Source organism: Lytechinus pictus, chromosome 5 (genome assembly GCF_037042905.1).
Source record: "Lytechinus pictus isolate F3 Inbred chromosome 5, Lp3.0, whole genome shotgun sequence".
Taxonomy (NCBI): Eukaryota; Metazoa; Echinodermata; class Echinoidea; order Temnopleuroida; family Toxopneustidae; genus Lytechinus; species Lytechinus pictus.
In genome coordinates this window covers 15,928,470-15,952,526 of record NC_087249.1, presented here as the reverse complement: position 1 = coordinate 15,952,526, position 24,057 = coordinate 15,928,470, and the positions used below count along the sequence as shown (strand labels likewise).

The 24,057-nt window shown below is 36.7% G+C and overlaps 1 protein-coding gene across 7 annotated transcripts in view; it reads left to right on the top strand.

The window, feature by feature from the left end:
• Positions 1-15,692: 15,692 nt before the first annotated feature.
• The window catches only part of LOC129261738 (sushi, von Willebrand factor type A, EGF and pentraxin domain-containing protein 1-like), a 39,228-nt gene continuing 30,863 nt past the window's right edge, over positions 15,693-24,057 (top strand). For all 7 annotated transcript variants that reach the window (XM_064099892.1, XM_064099895.1, XM_064099893.1 and 4 more), the window contains exons 1-3: positions 15,693-15,873; positions 21,884-21,937; positions 22,755-22,940. The gene's annotated coding sequence lies outside the window, so the exon portion shown is untranslated. The remainder of the gene's footprint in view (positions 15,874-21,883; positions 21,938-22,754; positions 22,941-24,057) is intronic.

Here is a 24,057-nt window from a genome sequence, read left to right as displayed (position 1 = left end):
AAGAGGCAAAATCTGCAATTGCAGAAATAAAGGAATACTTGAACATCTGTAATTCGAATATGTTATGAGACTCATAACTTTCTTCTGAAGAACTAGCAGTTTGTTTAAATGGTTCCTATATGTATTTCCCATGCAACATTACAATAATTTAAGTGTGGCATAATGATAGCATTGTAAAGAGTTACTATTAAAGGTCTGCTGAGGTAGAGAGAAACGTAACTTATAAATGACACCAACACTCCTTGATACCTTAGTACAACATAACTGAGGTGATTTTTCCATGATAAGTGATCATCAACTACAACTCCCAGAAACCTTACATCTTGACTTCGATTGATCTGATGGCCTCCTATTGATAATGGATTAGTATCTTCAGGGACTCTTTTACCCCTTGTTCTAAAGACAACATATTGAGTTTTACTAGCATTTAATAAAAGCTTGTTACAGCAAAACCATTTGAATATTTTTTTAATTTCATTGTTAGTTAAGAATATGAGAGTATGCATATCTTTTTGATGGGAAAGTAAGCAAGTGTCATCTGCGAATAGTGAATAAGTAAACAATTTTGATGAATTTAAATCATTGTTGTGCTGAGAAAATTAATAAATTGAATTGAATTGAGCTATTACATGGATGAAGAATGTAGAAAATAACAGATTTAATATAATTTAGATTTAGTTCTGCCGTTTCTTAACTGAGATAGACATGCATAAGACTGGTCATTGCAGTGAATGGACTGATTGGATATAAATTACATTCACGTTTGTAGTTAAGTGCTATCGACGAGTCCATCATGTCTACAGAGACGTTCTAATGCACCCATGAAACGTCTTTCTTGACATCATAACTTGAAGAGGCCAAACTCAACTGGATACTTAAAAGATTCCTGAGATTAGTGTTTTAGGAAAAGCTGTAATAATAGATGACCAAATCTAGGTTAAAGATGCACTTTTTAAAGTTCAAAGATATCAAAGGTTTCTCAACCTTTTGCCCGGATGAAAGGAATCTGCATTGCTAATTTGAAACTTTAAAGCCCGTCTAATGCTTACATAGAGGGCTATTATTTGTGAAATAGACTCGTCTATCGTTTCACATTATGATATCTCTAAAGTGTAGTAGCTATCGAATCAGTGCCCTCTCTCTAGGCGATGTTTTTGCTCTTATTTTTATTTATCTATTTTATTTGTGTATTCTTTATTTTATACTGCAGGGTAGGCCTTTTCAGTTATGCAAAACTGCTTTCCAAAGGCACCGTGCAGTTTAATAAATAACTCAACAATATGCAACAATAGGAATTCAATGTATGCAACATAACAATAAAATAAAAACAGAATGCATTATATACATATAGAGTGAATCAATAAGTATCATAGAATCCCTACATCAAGTTCTGAGAATTTTAATGATTAACAGTGCTTTTTCATGCATGGAGGGACGTGCACTTTTGTATATCACAAGGGAGCGAATTAAATAAGATGAGAGCAAAAAATTCCAAAAGATTTTCTTATATAATCCGTCCTTGGGCAGGGTATTTGAAGGAGACATTGTTCAGAATATCGTGTTTTATAAATTACATTACGTTTGCAGATAAGTGGTTCCAGGTAGGCTGGTGCTACTTCGTTTTGTATTTTGAAAGCAAGAACACAATATTGACATTTGATACGTTCCTCCACTGTTTGCCATTTGAGTGTTGTCTAAAGAATCAATTTGAACACTTAATTTAAAGTTTCAGTAATTGTAAATTAGGAAAAAAGTATATCATGAAAATGTTCAGCCGATTCTAAACTATTATATAAACAAAAATAGATACGCGGATACTATTTTTTGATGGGGCTCCGATCGGGATTATTGTAGTAAAATCGATGTATTGAAAAAGAATTAGTTCATATCATTTACATTATGACCGTTATACAGTTCTTTTAGGGTACATGCATTCCTATATTTTAGTAGAAGTAACATGCATATTTTTTGGAGGGGAGGGGGGTAAGGGTTTAAGAAAGCTCATGGGTAGTCTTTCAGATGGCGGCAAATGCAATCATTTCCGAAGGAATGGCAAAGATATTGATACTGATCTCAGTAGTAAAAGAGATAATGATAATGACTATATTGCTAAAAAACTAATAATAATAATGGCAGTGGCAATAAAGAAAATATCATGTCTTCCCTAGAATATCACTTAGTGCAATTGTTTTAGCGATACATATTGTCGACACAGATGTCACTATACAATTGTCGGGTGCATGAGCGTTCAAAAAATCTCTTTCTACAGTGCAGAACAATAAATCATCGCGTCAAGGAAGAGTATTACATGAAGGTTAACCTCTTTCCAAGAAATGTTGGTGTTGCTTCGGGATTCGAACCCCGGACCTTGTTGTTCGGAGATTGGTAAGACATATGCGTTCTACAACAACACAGCGTTGCTCTAGCAAAGTGATTCAAACTTTATGTTTTGTTTATTGCCTCCATAATAGATGAAGATACAAAGTTTAACCTTACTAGTCAAGTTTTTGAATAATATGTTTCTAGGTCCCCTTTCTTTCACTATATCAGGTTATTCTGTTTAATCTGAGACCTGGTGTGCTTTTATTATCACGTGTTAGGTAACTTCACGTGATATGTTGAGGCATGCGAAATGTGAAACGTGTCCGCCGGTCACGCCATCGGTATTATGTCACTCTGTTACAAGATCTGCAATTAAATATAGATATTTTAAAGAATCTTATCAGCAGTGATTTCATGACAACTGAATTTTCCGCTATAACGATGTGCAGTCTAAAGCAGGTAGATAATAGCAACCTTTCGCAATCCTCACGGACGCTAATATTAGGGTCCCCTAATACAAAAGTTAACGCTTAATCATACACTTGATGTTTAAGATTGATTGTACATTATAGTCAATATAATCAAACGTAGAAAACTGCTCTACAATCAATACTAAGCTTTGTGTTACAGGGGGGGTTACAGGCCCTACAGATCTGCTTTTCGTGTGCAAAATTCTTTCCTGCGACACCCGCACCATACATGCATGTACATTACGACTGATGGCTGGAGATATTCGAAATGCAGGACCTACAATAGATTATGACATGGATAAGAAAGTGGTTTTTCAAACAAATCGAGTGATATTGAGTGAGGAAAAAGTTACTGAATTAATGCTGAGATATAGATCATTACAGTCCATCGAATCGATATTGCATTTAATGTGGATTATTGGTGGATCTCTGGCAATTGATTCCATGGGTCAAATCACCTCTCCAGCCGAAACCATTTCGATTATGTACACAGCATGTATACGTCTGAACACGTACCAGCCTTTTGTTTACTCCTACACAAACGATATACCTCTAAAACACAATGTAATGGGCATTATGTTTTACTTTCCCCAGAAATGGGGGATTAGATTCGAATTCCCGGGGGGCCACTTCCATAAATGAGTGGATACCAGGCACGACCATGCGGTTTCGAAAAGCACCCTAAACAAGGGAAGCAAGGCTTTTCCAGATTATGAAAATGCATCTCTTAACAAGTATTTTGCTTGTGAAACCCTACAAGTATTGAAAACATATCCTCCTTTTCAGTATTTTAAACATCGTTTGTGACACCCTTATAACGTTACATAGGCCTATACCTAACGTACTTGCCCACTCTTTCCCTTTTTACGCGTGGTCGCGCCTGGTATCCACTCTTCAATGGAAGTGGGTCCCCCGGGCGGCCTCTCGAGCTCTGGGAGGAACCAAATGTGGCTTTGGAAATTCGTCCTAAATCGGATATATCGCTGTTTCCATAGTAGCAACCAGAATTTTGCACACGAAACGCAGATTAAATGTTTCCGTTCCAGATGCGAAACGAAAAAAAATTTCTCATGTCACACAATTTGCATTGCAGGACAGAGTTTTACGAGCATGACGACGGGCCCAAGTCTCTTCCAAAATCAACTACCGTCGCAAATAAGCGTTCGCGTTCTCCAACGAAAGGTCGGGAATATGATTATTTACGAAGTCAATTAGCAACTGAGCCCCTTTTTCGAAAACTAGGCGTTTCAGAATTATATAAAATATAATATCACACTCAGAGAATGTTATCTTAATATAATATAGATATATGTATCATGCCTAAAATGGAACCAACCTAAAAATGGCTTCTCTTCCTAAAAAGTAAGAGGAAAGGATCCAAAATAACGAAAAAGGAACCGTCGAGCAAGAAACAGTTTAACCTTTAAGCAAACACCAAAACAAAAATGAAGCAAACTCCTTACCGCTACTGACAAGAACCTTATACATAGAAAACACATACACGCCCTTATTCACCCTCACACATGTACCCCCTCACTCACACACACACGCACACCCACATCGACACACACAATTATTGCCGACGAAACAAAAAAAAAGTAAGAGGAAACAAATGAAAGGGAAATTAACTTTTTGTCACGTATTTCACGAATAAAAAAAACCGGCTTTACATATTTTCTTTGAAGATGTGTCTATCTTTGCCATGATCTTTATCTACCATTCGAATTCCAATGGCTGAAGGGAATGGACAGATTAATAAGAGGTGTATTCTTGTCACCAAAGGCTTTTCATGATGTGCAGGGAGTGTAAATGGATGGTACCGACCCAAACAATGGATTTGACTCTGACGCAGTGTTAAATAATATTGAATTTCTATTATAATTTTTTTTTTGAACGTTTAAATGGTTTGAGAATAGGAGAGCTTTGTACAGCTAAATAACTTACGATAGCAGATACTAAAAACACTTCTCTTTGATTTTAATGCGGCATCAACGTATCAAATCATGTATTTATTGATTTTTCTCACCCACGCGTTTTCCAGGATCTGTATTCATTAGACCCAAGAATGCCAATTTCGGGGTGCTACGATAGAGCGTGGCTTGTTACGCAAACCTAAATTAGCTCTGGCGAGGTTTGTGTAAATTCCGAGTCTCCTGGGAATATGGTGTATTTGGCTTCACCCCACGACCCCATTTATACCACCACTCTGCCCAGAGCCTTTCGTAATGTCAAGTATGTAGGGAAGGTGGGCGGAATATCGGCTCTGAAGTGAGGGTTTTATTTGTCAAACCAAGCCATGCTCATGAAATTCGTAAAACAAACAAAGTGATGTCCGATCTCGAATCAATATGAAAATTAATAGCTCCCAGGCATTATAAGCTACAAAAATTTGAAAAAGAAAAATATAGAAATGAATAATTAAAATATAACGTATACAAAAATAATTAAATATTGAAATGATAAACTTCAGGATTAAAAAAGTTATGGGAAGGTAAAAAATTTGAATATAAAGTCTAAATAAACATAATTAATGACAATGATATTGTTAATGGTGGCTGTGATGGTGTAGGCCTACGTTTTCTTTCGTATATGTATATACATATATAAAGGCCTATATACTTTCGGGGGGTAGTCAGAAAAAAAATGCAGGTAAAATTTGCCGAAACGTTTCACAGTGATACGTAGAAGTCGGAATATGCATTTTGGATGAAGAACTGGCGAATCTTCCATAAACAACGTTATACACATACACACAAACTCACACACACACCCCTCCCACCTCCAAAGGCACAACTATACCGCAGTCAGTAGAATAGCAACATGGGCAAAACCCAAAGCCGAAATCATGCAAAAGTGCGATCCCTTCTTCATGAATAACCTCTAGATTAGATTAAGAAATTCCAAATCCTTATAACTAAGTGTAAAATCATTTCCGCTAATACTCTAGTTTAGACCCCGTTTTCGTGTACCTTAATTTACTCTGTAACAAAATGTTATATCCATTGTATTTTTTAGTCTCATTTGTATGTTTTTGTAAATTTTCTTTTTGTCGAAGTGCAAGTCGCCACTTCAGAAAGGCCTCCATTCGTAAATAAAACTGAAATAAGTAAAATATGTGCAGGGACTAGCTACCTCCATAATGTTGATCTAGAAGATTGGCACCTAAGCTCGACTTCAGCTCATCATGCTCATGGTGTGCACGAACGCATCTGAAAATCAAAGCAGGTATATGCTTACTATTTTTCAAGTTATAACCGGTTAAAGGTGAAGAAAAAACATGACGACAGTTTTTTACATAATGAGTAGATATACAGAAAGCTCATGGTGTGCACGAACGCGTCTGAAAATCAAAACAGGTATATGCTTACTATTTTTCAAGTTATAACCGGTTAAAGGTGAAGAAAAAACATGACGGCAGTTTTTTACATAAAGAGTAGATCTACATCTTTCATCCACTGACGAATTATATGAACTTTGCTTTGTTTAATCTTTCCCATGGAGAAAACATCAAATTGAAAATGCGGCTCTGCACATTTCACAGCGGTCTGCAAACAGGTAGCGAGGTTAATTTTGAATTGTATTACTATCAGATCATTGCAGTTGGCGCTGTGCAACCTTGCATTATGGAAGACATCAAATTTATCTATCTCGAGTTCACATAGGCCTGTCCGTGTGAGGATGTGTTTCTTTTACAGCTAAGCTTTATTTTCTTCCAAGGAAACTGACGAACAATCGCGCCTAAAAGAAATCTAACGGAAAGACATTCTGTAGAGGAAAACAGGTACCGGAAAGGGAGCAAATTGTTGCAGTCTCGCCTTGTACCAGGTCGCTTCTGAGTCGCCAAGCTCTTAATTGCACCTGATTTAAGCCAACCTTTAATTCATTTAGAAATAAAATGTGACCAGTCACCTCAAAACTAACAATAAGTCGCCCAAATGAATTTTGCAATTTTAATCAACCTTGGAAAAGGAAATCCTAAGCTTGAAAAATTTGTCAAAATCGAACCCTCTCAAGTACTTTATTGAAAGCAGAAGAAACTCAGCGAGAGGTTCGAAAACGAAGGAGTAAACAAATTTTAAATTTTAGATTCACTCAACCATGAGATGTGAACACAGTGGAATCTCTGTAAAACATCTAGGCCTACTCCGCAAAAACTGGCGTATAGGCCTACACTCTAAAAACAAATCAGTCACAAATGACTAGTTAATAGGGTCAGCTGGGTGCAACTGATATTCTAGTCATATTTGACTATTTTCTAGTCGCATTCTACTATAATAGAGTTATTTCTGACTAGAGACGGCAGGTCCCAAGAAAGTGGCTTCTTTCATCCAAGTGATATTCATGACTTGAGATGTTTTGCATATTTAATGAGCTTGATGCGGACCAAAACACCTCTTTTCATTCGGTCATTGCTGCTCTAATTGTGCATCGAATTTCATGATTTTGGTATCATTGTAAAGAAGCAGAATCATTCTTTCAGGTCATGTGTTTAAATTTATTCAAAATTTTTGTAATATAGGTCAAATTTCGATCTAAAATATGCTACAAAATAATTATTTTCACCTGACAAAAGCTGCTATTTTCACACTTTATTTTGTTTGAGCCCAAATGATTTTTACATCATGATAAAGCTGAAAATGTATGCTTTAAAATGGTATAGGTTTCAAAATAAGAATTGGTTTAATCGGGTCAAGATCACACTTTTCATTGGCCAAGTACATAAAGCAGCTTGAAAACAAGAATACTGCACTCTGATTGGTCAAAGAGACCACACACTGGCAAATTCCAACGGTTCCAGTGCCTGGGTTCATGGGAAGTCACACTTCCCATGTGGTAATCTCCTCAAATTCCCCACGCCTGTTGTTCTGTGAACCTTATCCAGCCAATCAGAACTATGGATTTCATGCAAGTACAAAATTTCAGAAATCTCGTCTTGTACCTTGGTGGAAAACGTGTGATCTTGACCCGATTAAAAGGTGCAGCATATCAAAATTGGCATTGTGAGAAAGTACAGAAGTTCAGCTTTATGGTGATGTATATATCATTGAGGCTCAAAATAAAACGTTTTGCACAATTTGCAAAAGAAAACAGAGGAAGAAAATTCAGTTATGAGGCACATTTTCAGGCCAGAAATTTACTTATTTAATAAAATAGTGTATACAAAATAAATAACCAATATGAAAGAGTAACATTTACTCTATCTGATGGTGCAATAATATTTCATTTAACTTGAGGTTAAAACAGGTAAATTCTTAAAGAAAGAAAATCTCACGAATCACGAGATTTTGCAAGGAGGATTCAGCCACGAGATGATTTGGATGAATCTGGCCTTTTTGCTCATTAGCATAGGGACCTGCGGTCTGACTGAATGTGACAGTTGCATCCAGTTGACTACTGGTCTAGTTATTTCGGCCGATTTGTTTTAAGAGTGTATGGCGTAAAATAATTGTTTAAATCTCATCCCTTGTTCTAGTTTACATCTTCCATTTTTTTTACAGTAAGAATTACAAAAAATTTACTTTTTTTAAAATGATATTTTAGGGCAATTTACTATATTGGCTATTTACAGATTACATTCCCTGGCGACTTTTGTTGGTTTTGGGATGGCTGGTGACAAAAATGTTGTTACAAAGAGATATATTGTTGCATAGAGATAGTGCTGTATGTGTCATTTCAAATGATTTTCTGACACGTTGAGTATCTGGAAGATACTAGCTACAAAAAACAAGAAACAATCATGCAATCACTGGTTCGATTGTGTTGTCTCATACTATAAGTACGGTTAATAAAATCAATATTGCATTGATACGAGTTTATTACAAATATATCTATAACATGACATTGTATAAAGCTCGGAGGCAAATTAACAAATTACACAGTGTTGGACAAACATGTCCTTTTCAGACACCTTGAAAACATGTGTTTCGTCGAACGAAAAGGCGGGGCTTTCTTATAGCATTTGAAAAGAGTTGACTTCGCGCAATGCTTGTTGGACAATTTGTTAAAGGAAATATGGGTTTCTCACTCCCGCCCCCCTTCCCATACCTGGATTGGGCCCTAGTTTTGAATTAGCTTTAAATTATAATGTTCACTAATCTTATACACTTTGGTCAACAAATAGGTGCATAAGTCTACTATTGGTGATAACGTAACTAGTGGCAGATCTCCGCGGAGGGGGGGGGGGGGGTGGATATGGGGTTACCCCTTCGGGCTGGAAAGTAAATAGAATAATGACCTACATTTTGGAACCAATCCCTAATGACCTCCATTTTGTAGTGAATCCTCTTTTTTTGCTTGAAATAAAATTATCGGTTCCAAAATGACCTTTATTTGGTAGTGAACCATATGTACCAAAATGACATTCTTTTCGTACTGTGTAGTCAAACCTTACTGTGTGTGTTTTTTTGCTTGTCAAATTTATTGGTCAAACCCCGGGGGGGAGGGGGTACTCGGCCAAAAACAGTGGTAGGTATGTGCCGCCGGCAAGACAAAAAATGGGGGCCTTGGACCGGGCTTATCGTAAAAAGGAAGGTGCTCGGAACGGGCTTCGGAACTACAAATGTTTGTGAAAACGGGGGTCCTTGGAACAGGTCGCCTGCGTGTGAGTGCGTATATACATCACTCAAAACGGGCATACGTGCATGCAGCTAGCCCGGCGGCACGAGCGCCGGGTGCGCTCTATGGTCGGACAGTGCTCTGTGGCCGCTTTTCACCAAAATTGCAGCTCATTTAGCAGATCAATGCGGCCGGAACGGCGTAACGAAAAATATGCGAAGCTTTGGAGCGGATTTCGTTCTTCTTTTTTTCTCGATAAGAAGAAAATGCTTTGCTTCGGAGCGGCTTTCTTTGTTCTTTGTCTCGATAAGACAAAAATGCTATGCCTTGGAACGAATATTTGAGTGTAAAAATGGGGATCCCCTCCGCGGCACATACCCACCACGCATTATATACTGAGTGCCCCCCTGGGTCAAACCTCATCCTTTGATTTACTCAGCATTTGTTTGGTAAATATACTACATGTAGAATGCTCCAAAGCGTCTAGCCACGTCAGTCTTGCTATGGTACCAAAACATCAAGGTGACTACAATTTTTGGGTGTAACACAAAATATTCCTATTCATTTTTTCTGTGTGTTCATTATAAAGAGAGTCATTCAACTTAACGCAGGCGCTGAACCGGTGGGCTAAGTCACAATAGTTTTGAAGGCTGAGTATGGTATGCAAACAATACGGCCCCCGTAAAATTTGTGTATCCATCCGAGCTGGATCTACTAAATGACAATCATTCAAAATAAAATACAGCACTGATCTGTCAAATGTCCCAGTTCGTCTCGTTCTCTGTTTACTTCCCGAGATACCCGAGATAGGCCTCCGTGCATACTTTTATAGGGCCACTCAACCTGACAATGTTTTACCATGTTAGAGCCCCTTTATTCTTGTTAGTTAAAGGACAAGTCCACCCCGACAAAAAATTGATTTGAATAAAAAGAGAAAAATCCAACAAGAATAACACTGAAAATTTCATCAAAATCGGATGTAAAATAAGAAAGTTATGACATTTTCAAATTTCGCCTAATTTCACATAACAGTTATTTGCACATCCTGGTTGGTATGCAAATGAGGAGACTGATGACGTCATCCACTCACTATTTCTTTTGTATTTTATTATATGAAATATGAAATATTCTAATTTTCTCCTCATTGTCAAGTGAAACAGTGATTAATTCCTCCCTGAACATGTGGAATTAGCATTGTTTATTACTATATGATTCAGTTGAGACGGTCCATATGGCCAAATCTGTAAAAAATGAAATATTGTATAATTCAAACAATAAAAAACAAAAGAAATAGTGAGTGATGGACATCATCGATTGACTCATGTGCATGTCACTGAGTTGTACATATCACTGTTTTGTGAAAAATAAGCGAAACTTTAAAATGCCATAACTTTCTTATTTTACCTCCGATTTTAATGAAATTTTCAGTATTATGCTAGTTTGATTTTTCTCTATTTATTCAAATACACATTTTGCTGGGGTGGACTTGACCTTTAAATCCCTGTCACAACTCGCCGTTTTTCCCCCTAAGAAGTGTACGTACGACGTAGTCTGCTGTGCAAACCCTTCACTCGAGTAAAGGGTCTGAATTGCAGCCTACTCATGCCTTGTTTACTGAAGGCCCTCCCGCCTGAATTGAAACAGCAAGTTTGTATGTTCTAGTATTTGCGTGGAGACACACTTGTTGATGAAAGTTTCAATCAGGGTCTGTGGTTGCAGACTACGTACGACGTGCTTAGAACCCTAGACTTCCGTGCGATTGAAACTTTATCGTACTATTGCCGTTACTACATTTGCTGTTCAAGTAAGATAGGTTTCACAATTACTCGTGCGCTCGCTTGCGATCATTTGGTCACAATATATGTTGCACAGAATCGCAACGGTTGTAAGCAGTCGCACCACCAATGATGAAAGGGGTTATTTACGCACAAAAAAACGATTATTCTGCATTACAAGTGCATGGCCTTCCTTGCAGACCAGCGCCCCCCCCCCCCTTGATTGTAACACCAATGATTATGCTGATAAACCCAGAGAAATACTAGAAATAAAAAAAGTTGGAAATAGATTTACTTGTCTCCCTCTGCTTTCTTCAAATTCGTTGGTAAACTTTGATGAATCTACAGTGCTAATATCATTTATATTTTTTTCTGAGATAAACCATATTTGGGTCAATTTACTTGTGTCAACAAACAATGAGAACTCTGGCGCCATTTCATGCGGGTCACTTGGAACGCACAATTGGTCCGAATTTGATACTTTTTGAGGACAAACAAATAGATTTGGGGAAGACACATTCAAAATATGTTTACTCATTGGTAAATAAATAGCGAATAGGCATGAGTGCGATGATGGGAGATTTTGCATGACGTGACAGAAAGATGCTCTAAGGCAATTCCATGAAATATGTATGTCCGACCTCTATATGCGGGACCTTCATGAAATATTCTGTGTCTGATTTCTTGTTCTTTTGACAGTCTGTAATGCTCTCAAATTACCATGAATTGGTCAGTATATGAAGTGAAGTAAAACTTGAGAAAAATGGTGGTCGGGTGTACAAAAAGGTTGATTATTTTATGGAATTGCCCTCTATTCTACTCGGCTTACGCCTCGTTGAAAAGAGCGTCTCTTTCTTTCACCGAATGCGAAATCTCGCACCATTGTACGAATAAGAATATTCGCTATTTGTGTTGTACAACGCCTCAGAATCAAGCGAAAATACGAAAGAAAAAGAGTTTCTCCCTGCAGTAATCTATGAAAAGGGAGCAAAAATATTGAAAGCAAAAAGAAAAATCCCACAAGCGCGCATGATCCTGGGCAGCATTGCGCATTTAGACAGCATACGCGTATTGCACCTTCATTTTTTACTGACCGCAATTAATTAAATCGTATTGTGACGTCACATCCTAAAGCCATGCAACGGTTCATTTTGGATTGTACGTCATTTGTGCAACGATACGAATGTTTGACTTTCAGTCTCCCATTTGCTCGCGTACAAGAAGCTAAGTAGGCGTTGTAGAATCATTTCTATTCAAGATATGACTAAAATAACTGGCTTGATATTGTATTCTAAAAGTTGGAGTACAAAATGCTGGCAAAATAGGGGTAGGTAAAACCCAACTGGAAATTCGAAGTCACCACAGTGATTCTTGTCAACAGAATAATGTTCAAATTCATGAACACAATATGGGTACGATATGATATGTGAATCACATAGCAATGACACAAAGTTGTCCACGCAGTGAAACCAGTCTGCAAACTCTTTCACTGTGTATTGGCGACAAACGCATTGTATTCAGAGAGTTTGGGCCATAATGTGAAACGTGCAATTATTCCATAAAGAAAATAGACATCTTCTGGCATAATTATGGAGAGGGTGGTGATGTAATAGGTGCTTCTAGTGATTCAGGTGCTAGCAGGTGCACTATGCACACTGTGTTTAGTGCAGTGTGCAGGTGGTGCGTGTGCGCGTCCCTTCTTTTTATATACTTCACTTCTTACTTCTTAAAAGGGGAAGTTCACCCTGACAAAACGTTTTATTGTAAAAATAATGAAAAGATATTTGTAAAGGTTTTAGGGAAATCAATGAAATATTTAATTTATTGAGTAATATGCGAGCAACTTCCCGTGTTTCGTGAATTAAAAAAATAAATGTCATTGAAAAAAAAATGTGTTGTATTGTTCCCTTAGTATATCAACAGACAAATTATTACACATCTACTCCTGATAGAAGAAAAATTTTCGTCATAACGCACCATCAATATACATGTATATATATATATATATATATATAAAATTAAAAAAGAACCAACTCCGAGCAGAACATTTCCACTTTTTATTTATAAATATTTATATATATATATATATATATATATATATATTAAAAAAAAAAAAAAAAAAATATATATATATATATATATATATATATAAAGCGAAGGAAATGATATCTTTCTTTCGCAGAAGGGGTTACCCGGAAGATGTTATCGCAAGTGCTGTACGCAATGCCTCCAAGTTGACACGTCAGCAAGCACTTCAGGAGAGAACTCGTCAAAAAACCAAGAGGGTACCTCTAGTGATGACTTACCACCCCCAGACAGTCAAACTCGTCTCCAACGTCATGAGCAATACCTCTATCCTTGAAAGAGACCCTGAAGTGAAGAGGATATTCAACGAACCACCCATTGTTGCCTACAAAAAAGACAAGAGTTTGAGGGACTTACTCGTTCACTCCAGAATGAAACCACTTGCAGTCAATCAATCCCAGCGGCAAGGAACAACATCTTGCAGGAGACGTAGGTGCAACACGTGCCGTTTTGTTTCTGATTGCACTTTGCTGAAGGGGCCGAATGGCACGTGGGAAATAAGGGAAGATTTTACCTGTACCACCACCAACCTGATTTATGCCATCGTCTGCTCTCGCTGTGACTTGATCTATATCGGGGAAACCAAGCGTAGGATGGCCGACAGAGCTACTGAACACCTAAGGTCCGTTAGACTCAACACTCAAGGTCTTCCTGTGGCCCGTCACTTCAATTTGCCTGGACACACCATAGATGATATGAAGATCTTCGGAATTCTATCTTGCAAAGGAAGTGATGAGGACAGAAAGCTTTTGGAAGAGAAGATTATCCATCGCCTTGGATGTCTCCAACCCAATGGACTCAATGTTTCTTTCCACTCATTTCGTCTGACGTAGATATTTCTTTTCTTCTTCTTTTTCTTTCTTTTTATTTTTCTTTTACCCACTCTTCCTTTATTTCCTTTTCTCTTTCCTTTTCTTTTTCCTGCTCATTTTTCTTTCTTTCTCCCCTATCTCCCTCCTTCTCACCCGCTCTTTCTTTCTTTCTTTCTTTCTCTCTCAATGTTTCTTTCCACTCATTTCGTATGACGTGGATATTTGTTTTCTTCTTTTTTTATTTTTCTTTTACCTTCTCTTCCTTGTCTTTCTTTCCTGTTCTCTTTCCTTTTCTTTTTTCTTCTCTTTTTTTCTTTTTTTCTTTCTTCCTTATCTCCCTCCTTCTCACCCACTCTCTCTTCTTCTTTCTCTCACGCGCTCTCTCTCATTTTCTCTCTATCTACTTCTCCTACTGTCTTCTTTCGTTTCCCCTTTATGACGTATCCTTTTCGTCATCCTTTGTGCGCTTTTGCTCACTGCTTGGATACCGCGCATTTTTATGATGCATTATTTTGACGCAATCTAATAAATTTGTCATAACTTGACAAAGCCCTATGGGCGAAAATTCGTTAAAATATTACTATCCACGGAGTTTTTATACTTTTCTTTGTTTGAACCTATTTATAATCTCCGAGCAGATCATTTGACTATATATATATATATATATATATATATATATATATATATATATATTACATAACATATAGGACATCTGCTCGTATATGACCTCACAAACCAAAATTCTAATAACTTTTTTAATATTTGATGGATTTTCCTCGATAATATATTTTTTCTGGTATTTCTACAAGGAAATTTCTGTTGGGGTGAAGAACTTCCCCTTAAACTTTGTAGGCCATATCCTACACTTTCGCCCAATCTGATATTTTTTAAAGATCTTGCTGGAGAATTCCGTGGTCATCTTTTTTCTCAACTTGGCGATACAACACATAATTATCAGCAAAGAGTATGATTGGTGATAAGATGCCTTCACAATTGCCATTGACTTACATCATGAATAATACCTGTCCGAGTACTGAGCCATGCGGAACGCCTGAGAAATACAGGCTAGAGGTGAAGATGTTCCATCAACACGAACTTTCTCAGAGCTGCCAAATCAAAGACATGAAAGGTGTCGCACTTTTATCGCAGTGAAATTCACTCAAGATTCATTAAATTAATGACATGTAATTGCTCTTTCTTTTACAAAATATGACAAGTAAAACATTTGATGAAGTCAATGAAATCAAGATGCAACATGTTTATAAATCTGAAAACGAGACAACATTAATTGCTTCCTTCTATGGGCTATGGCTTTCTAGATAAACATAAAATATTTATTAATTTGTTTATATATTCTTTTTTTTTTTGGGGGGGGGTGGTGGATACAATTAGAATTGTTATAAGTTTTGGTTTTTTTTTCTAGTTAGTTCACGAAAATGTCGTCGTCTTATTGCAATATTTTGTGTATTTACAAGGCAAATGCAAAGTTAGCGGGGTTAAAGCATGGGTAAAGAGCAGACAACAATAAGCAATATCTTGATTTTAAAATATCATTGTTCGGGAGCATACGGTAGAGTGAATTCAAATGAGGGGAAAAGGTTGGGTGCATACTACTGCACGTAGCCTTGTACAAAATTGTAATTGATAAATGATTTAGTTGGCCTAAACTACAAGCAACACTAATCTGGATTTCTAATCATCTGACGAAAAGAGTCACAAAACAAACTTTCAGCGTATACATGCTTAGTAAGTAGGCGCTACCAGATTTCAGATGCAACAGAGAACGGGAGAAAATGCATCGCCTTTTGGTCATATCGGTTATTTGCACATTCCTCATAATTACTGATCACACAGGTATTTATTAATGTATTTGTTGGCTTATTTATTTATCTTTTTTGTCTTTATTCATTAATTAAATTTAGCGTGTTTCGTTTCAATTTTCCTCGGAGACATGAAAGATAACCCAAAAGAGAATTCCAATGTAATTTGCACATATTTTGCCCTTTTTTTCTTATTTGTATTATTTATATTTCTTTTACCTTTCTTTCTTACTTTCCTCCTGATTTATTTTCTTTCATTATTGAAAATCAATTTAGAGGGTAGGGGTGTCTTTCCGGTGCCAGGTAAAAATGGCAGAGATAAAACTGGCAGAGGTAATAATGGCAGAGGTAATAATGGCAGAAGTAATAATGGCAGAGGTAAAAATGGCAGAGGTAATAATGGCAGAGGTAAAAGTGGCAGAGGTAAAAATGGCAGAGGTAATAATGGCAGAGGTAATAATGGCAGAAGTAAAATGGCATAGGTAATAATGGCAGAGGTAAAAATGGCAGCTAGAGGTAAAATTGGCAGCTAGAGATAAAAATGGCAAAGATAAAAATGACAGAGGTAATAATGGCAGAGGTAAAAATGGCAGCTAGAGGTAAAATTGGCAGCTAGAGATAAAAATGGCAAAGGTAAAAATGGCAGAGGTAAAAATGGCAGAAGTAAAAATGACAGAGGTAATAATGGCAGAGGTAAAAATGGCAGCTAGAGGTAAAATTGGCAGCTAGAGATAAGAGAAACGGGAAAACGGATCGTGAAAATTTTTAGGGGTCATATTAATTCTGGCGAAAATTTGTTTAGGGGCCGAAATTTGTAAATGAAGCCACCGAAAACTTGATTAGGGGTATATCTTACACACAAAAAAAAACTCGTGTAGGGGGTGTCTGGAAATAATTTGGTTACGCATGTGTACAGCAATAAATATGACTGCCCCCGTGGAGGTAATAATGGTAGAGGTAAAGTGACGGAGTTAAAAATGGCAGATCGAGGTAAAGGTGGCAGAGGCAAAAATGACAGAGGTAAAGATCATGACATGCTAAAAAAATGTTTCAGGAACGGATGTGAAATGATTTGTATGTTATTGTACCTTAAGTATATCAACATACAAATCTTTCAGGAGCTGATGTGAAATGATTTGTATGTTGATATACTCAAGGTACAATAAAAACTATTTTTTTTTTTTTAAGAAAATGACATTTCATTGAAATTTTTATTACATCATATGTGGGAAAAACTGCTCGCAAATGACGTCACCATTAAAAAATAAAATTCTAATAGCTTTTTAAATCTTTAAAACCCTCATCAATTTCATTTTAACTATCTTCTGCTATTTTTACAATACACTTAATATGTCAGGGTGAATTTCCCCTTCAATGAATTAAGTACAATACTTGGGATTTAAAGTGTGCTTCAAATTTGAATATTAGAAGAGCGATTCGACAAGAGAGGGCCGTGCATGTAAGTCCAAGAAAAAAATAAGTAATACCAACTCAGGTGTTATCGATTTGACTCAGAAGATCCAAAGTATGATTTAAAAATGTTACCCTTTCCATTAGTCCAACATTATAATTCTTATTTTCTTCTCAGAACCTTTCTTATTTAATCAACTGTACATGGAGGGGCTTTTGGATTTTTTGGCATGGGAGTTTCAGACTGGCCATTTATACCTCTGCCGTTTTTACACCGAGCCGTCTTTCCAGCCCATGATAAAATGAACCACAAATATGTGTAAATCTTGATGTGTTTGAGTTGAGGTTTGGCCTGAATAGACACTTTGATATTATTTCACACAGTGGCGTACCGTGGGTCGAGGCATGCCCCCCCCCCCCCAGCAAATTTTTTAGTCACTTAGTGGGCGCGAAGCGCGTGTAAATGCCAGGTATACTGACCTAATAGAGACATTTTAAGGACTGTGCCATTAAACGTATAGTTATCTCACTTACCAAATAACGCGAGCGCGAAGGACGAGCTGAAAATGTTTGTATATATTGACCCCAAAACGACATTTAAGGACTTTCTTTTAGGAAATTATAAAGAGCATACATATCTCGTCATAGTCATCTAACGCGAGCGCCAAGCACTTGCTGATTTTGATAGAATTACACCTAAACACATGAAACACTTTTTGTAGTCATTTCAATCATGAAAAGATACGTATTTCACTTACTAAATGATGCAAGCACGATGTGCGAGCTGAAAATATTTGAAATTCAGACCTAAAGAGGTGCATTCTAAGGCTTATTTGTAGGAATTCACTAAGACCATATGCATACTAACTTAAAAATTCGAGCGCGAAGCGCGAGCTGAAAATTGTTGATATATTCACCCAAAAAGACAATTGTGACTGTTTTTAGGAAATAATGAAGAACAGACGTATCTCACCAATCCACTAATGTGAACGTAATCACGGAATGGAAATGTTTTATATTCAAACCTTAAAAAGGGGCAACCACTTTGAGTAGGCCTAGTCATGAAAAAGAAGAACATGTCACTACATAATGCAATAAGAACTCGAAGTGCGAGGAAATATATTTGGTGCATTTTAACTTGAAAACGGGATATTCTATTACAGCTGGATTATTTTATTAAACTGACAATGAGCACCAGGATTGATGAACTCATAAGCCCGGTGTATTTCAGATTTGTCTAATGCCAATTCGTCCAATACTTGCCAACTCATCTACTGTCATATGGTCTACCATCAGCTCATCCGCACATGTCTGATGCCTTTCTGTATGATAACCAGTTGGTTCAATAGCCATTTAGTCCATATACCATTTGGTTTATTTGGACTAAGGGCTAAATTGTGCAAAATGAATGAAAATGGAATTGATATTAGAATAACTGGTCATTAGACGAAATGGTAAAAGACGAAATGGTGATTAGACCAAGTGACGATTGGACCAAAATGGTTAATGGACCAAATGGTCTTTAGACGAAATAAGGATTGACGTAAAGGCATTAGACTAAATGAAAGTAGACCATGTGGTGAGTGGACGAGTTTGCAGTAGACGAATTGGCATTTTACCCATAAGCTCTATGGCCTACTGAATTTATTTTTCATAAAGTTATGAAAATTTTTTTTTATCTAATATGATATAGCATAATAAAATATACAATAATTTATTCTCCCCCCACGACGTTTTTCTGTCTTTCTCCCTTTTTTCTTCTTCCCCCCCCCCTTTTTTTTTGGGGGGGGGGGGGGCACGCGTGCCCCCCGTAGTTACGCCTCTCATTTCACACATCTTTTAACATAGATATAATTTGAATTATGTTCACACTCGAATATTGATTATCGGAATTCAAGACAGAAATTTATTTGACGTTAATCAATGAAAAAAGATATTATTCTTTAAAAAAAGAAAAGAAAAAGAAAGTACAAAACATGTATGATAATGCAATAGATTACCATTATGAGCGACCAATGGTTGCATTGTTTCATTAACATATTCATACATAATTCATTTATTCATTTTGTTTTAATTTATTGGGAATTGTTGAAATGGCAATATTAGGCTTACATAATTCGGTAAATAGTGGTTGGTTGCATGACCGATGAATGTAAAACTGTGTGGAGGAGCCGTGATGTAGTGGTTCTGACTCTCGCCTTGTTAACAGAGGGTCGTGTGTTCGAATCCCACCGCGGTCTGGCGTCCTTTGGCAGGGCGTTAATCCACACTTTGCCACTCTCGACCCAAGTGCTAAATGGGTACCCGGTAGGATGTGAAAGTCATTGTAGCTTGTCCAGTTCTGTGTGCGCCTCACCGGCGACTCAATACTCCCCAGGGAGTGGAGGATGTGCACACTTTGTGTGCGAGAGCGATTACCGGGGTAATAATATATAAAGCGCTAAGACGCGTCGTTCCGATGTATTAAGCGCTATATGAAAGCGGATTATCATTATTAACTCAGTACAAGAATCAGTGTTGCTGCACGTATAAAATTTGTTCGTTAAAAAGAGTTATCAAGATTATTGTAGAACAATGATTGCTCGCAGTATTTGATTTTCCCTTTTCATTCTTTGTTTATATTGGACTGCATGCTCGATAAAAGCACATGGATACTTTAAATTAAAAAAAATGGTTTTAACTTTTGAGGAGGAGGGGGTTATACTATTGATTTTGGATTTTTTCAGGCAAAATTTGGACAAAGCAAAAAGAAGTGTGTACTCATTGCCCATACACTGTACAAAAAAATATTGGGTAAAATTTTTACCACCGTGAGGGTAATTATGTGTCCAACCAATTTCGGGCAGTATTTTACCCAATGCGGGAAGCATATTGTCTAGTAAGGTTAAAAAATAAGCAGCAATTTCTTAAGAATGGGCAAAATTTTTATCACACTGGATAAATAAAAATGCCCAAAAGAAATGCCCAGTGTTGGTTGGAAACGTAATTACCCTCATGGAGCACTTTTACCCAATATTTTTTAGAGTGTACGTATCAATTCGAGTTTAGGATCAAAAGTTCTGTGCTAAAATTAAGGGGGTGCAAAACAGATGCTGTGTGCAATGTGTGTTCTTTTTTTTCTTCTTTTTTTGTGTGGTTGTGTGCGCCTGTTGGTGGCCCTTTCCACATAGCTCTTGCTTTTCTTTTTATTTTTTACAATTTGTGTGTAACTTTATTTACTATTTCTTATGTCATATGTTTGTTATTGTGTCAGGAAGCAGGTACATTCCGACCTCTCTTATCCGGATTGGTGCTGGTCCCAACTAATCCGGATATTGGAGGTGGGACTGTAAATTATTTTGAGTGTCTGGTAAGCTGGTATTTGAAAGTAATATCCCATTTTGTTTTTTTGAACTTGAACTCTCTATTCACTGTAGCCATTTTTACTACACTTCATGTGCAAGTGCATTGCTATATAAGTTTACTGTTTAGTCACTTTTGTTGAATGCTCCTTTGTTACTTTGACTTTGTAAGTCTGTGCTGCAGCTCTATTATTATCTTGTTAGAATCTTGTACAGAGCCAGCATGCCTGGTATCTCTTGGATTTTGTTTAATCCTTTTGTGCTGTGGTCAGCTCTAGCATCATGAATGTGCTCTGGATTTTATAATCCGACTCTGGTTCCTTATAGTTGTTCACAAACGTGTTAAGACATGGGGGTACGGGCTTTTGCTCATGCTGGCCCTGTTCACTATATGATCCCCCCCCCCGTTATCCGTGAATGCACTTCCATTGACACATTTAAACGCTACCTTAAGACGCGTCTATTCAATGCTTAATTGTTCCTTAATTTATCATTGTATTCGTACTTTTCTCTTTTTCTTTCTTTCTTTCTTTCAATGCGCCTTGGCACTCTGCAGAGTGGATTTAGCGTTTCACAAATCCCATCTGTTATTATTAATATTATATGCGAGTTTTTTTTTTTTTTTTTTTTTTTTTTTTTTTTGGGGGGGGGCAAACTTAATTATGTATCATAGAAAGTCATAGTATTATATTAATCATTTAGTTATCAACATTGTTTTACGTTATTCAGCTTTCAACGTTCTACGACTAACTTCCACGAAGGAAATGAAGCACAGAAGAAAGACTGTCTCGCGTGCATTTTAACGAAAATAGGACCCCCATTTTTTCATTCAAAACACAGTAGAATATCAAAATAGTAGATTATTGATATTTAGGTATTTTATGACATCATCAAAATGGTGTCAAAACACTCAATTACTACTTTGCGTTTTATGACGTTATCAAAATATGCAAATGCAAATTCCATGATCACTGTGGGTTTTTCGATTGTTCTGTTTAGTTATTCGCCCTATTTCGTATTTTTTATATCCGAGACAATAAAAGTTATATACTTTAAAGTCTTCATTTTATTGTATTTTCTCTAACAGACCACCCAACTCGTCGCCATTGCCAATTGAATGTCAGTTTTTCTCTAGTTTATTTCTCTCTGGGTTTTGTTATGGATTTATGTTGTAGGCTAGTTTAAAATGAGGAGAATTTATATTTGATATATCTTTTGAAAAATATCCTCGAAATTATAAAATGACGAAGATTAATCACGGTTGTTTGTGTTATTGTTATCATCATGGTTCAGAGGCTTCGGCAAGGCGGCGGCGACGACGGGGCATTGTTCCTACCCCTCCCCAAGGTAAGCACTGAAAAGCTTGAAATTCTTTCCTTTACGTGTCCTTGCAATTTTGAATAATATGAATTTCACAGTATATCGCTATGCCAGGAAGGCGTTTAGATACTTTACCATCGTTGAAATCGATTGTTAACATGCACTGACCGCTGTTGGTTGAGCGGCGGGTGTGTCCATTTACAAATGACATGATCACAACCTCTTTAAAATGTTTGCCACCTATTTGTGTTCGAAAAAATTAAAAATCTTTTTCAGCTAAACGTCATGGATAATAATAAAACATCAACGTTTCAAATCGATCTTAATTCTTGAGCTCAGCTATTCTTTGTATTGTATTGTGTGTATATTGCACCTTGTCGAAATAAAACAAATCAAATCAGGGTTACCAAAGCCGAATATAAAATCAAAATTGCCTCGAGACGTTGTGTGTGGGTTGTTATTTTATTTTATTCTTTATTTATTATTATGATTATTATTATTATTATTAATTTTTTTTTTGGGGGGGGGGGTCATAAAAAAAGTTTGATAGCATCTGTAGCTCTTATTCTTTCTATGAGTGACATTGTGGTATTTGTGTGCTCGTTCATTCGCCACTTATCACTCAAGGCTTGACAGAAGTAATCAATTACTGTTGTAATTTTTTTGCCAAATTATTTTGCTTGAAAGCGAAAAATTGAACATTGTATGTTATTTTGGAAAAGGGCAGATATATATATTATATTTTTTGTATTACATGTATATGACTCTTTTCAACATTTCAGCATGCTTTTATTTAAGTTACGATGTACTCAATTTGTAATGATCTATCCATCTAATTATACAGATGTATTTTGTCCGGTTGACTACTGTTCACCATTGAATAATACCAACAGTCTGTGTCCCTCAGGAACAACCATACCCGAGAATACACGATGTGAATTTAGCTGTCCTACTGGGTACAATCTCGTTGGGAATTCATCTGTGCAATGCATGTCGAATGGTTTGTTATCTGACGAGATTGGATGTGAAAGTAAGTAAATAATGAAATTTACTGATTGTAGGATTTGGTAAGAAAAAAAAAGCGCTTTCAATATGAAACCAAAATCCGATAAAGGCAAGCGAGAGAGTCTCAGAACATTCTTCATTAGTTTACATATGTGTTAAATTTTTTCGAAATTATTTAATAATAGTGGTGTTAGCTTTAAAGAGATTGAAAAAAAATCGTATTTTCAAGGTCTAAGGGTGTATCCACTCTTGTAAAATACTAATTAGTAAGTATTGAAATGAATAAAAAAGAGAGTTGATCTCCATTATGCGTTCTTCATGCAATTCGTTGATAATGGGAGGGGGGGGGGTGACAGTGACCAATTTTTCATGGTAAAGGAGGCGGCGTAGCCCGGTCGCTTAGATAGGAAAGGACGCAAATGTTCGTCAAAGAGTAGGGTGTCCACCCAGTGTATTGCACTTGTTAGGTCACCTCATAGTCCTGAATATATACCAGAAGGTGGTCTGTACTCAGGGAAGAAGACGAAGAAGAAGAAGACTAGAACTGCAATCGTATCAGAACGATGTACATGCATTGACGTCTGTGATTTAATAGAGGGCAAGAAACAGAAGGAGGTAGAGAGAAAACTATAGATGATTTACATTTTCAAAATATTAGAGGGCGCTATTTGAAAATTTAATGGTTACTGATGCGTAAAAAGCATATGGATTATGAAGAATGATCATAAGCCAGCCCTGAAAATACAAGACCGAAATGAATGATAACAAAGTTATGGCAATTTTACTATTTTCCGACTTTGCAATAGAGGGCGCTATTTCTAAAAGTTATGGTCACTGATGCATACAAAAACATTTGGCATTTTAGGGATGATACCATAAGCAAACCCTGAAAATATGACACAAATCTATAAAAACAAGAAAGTTAGAGCCATGTTACTATTTTTCGACTTTGCAATAGAGGGCGCTATTTATTAAGGTAATGGTCACTGATGCGTAACGAACCAGTGAATTATGAAAGATGTTACCATAAGCGAACCCTGAGAACATGAGACCAAAATGGTTGAAAACGATGAAGGTAGGGCAATTTTCAATTTTGAGACTTTTCAATAGAGGGCGCTATTTCTAAAGGTAATGGTCACTGA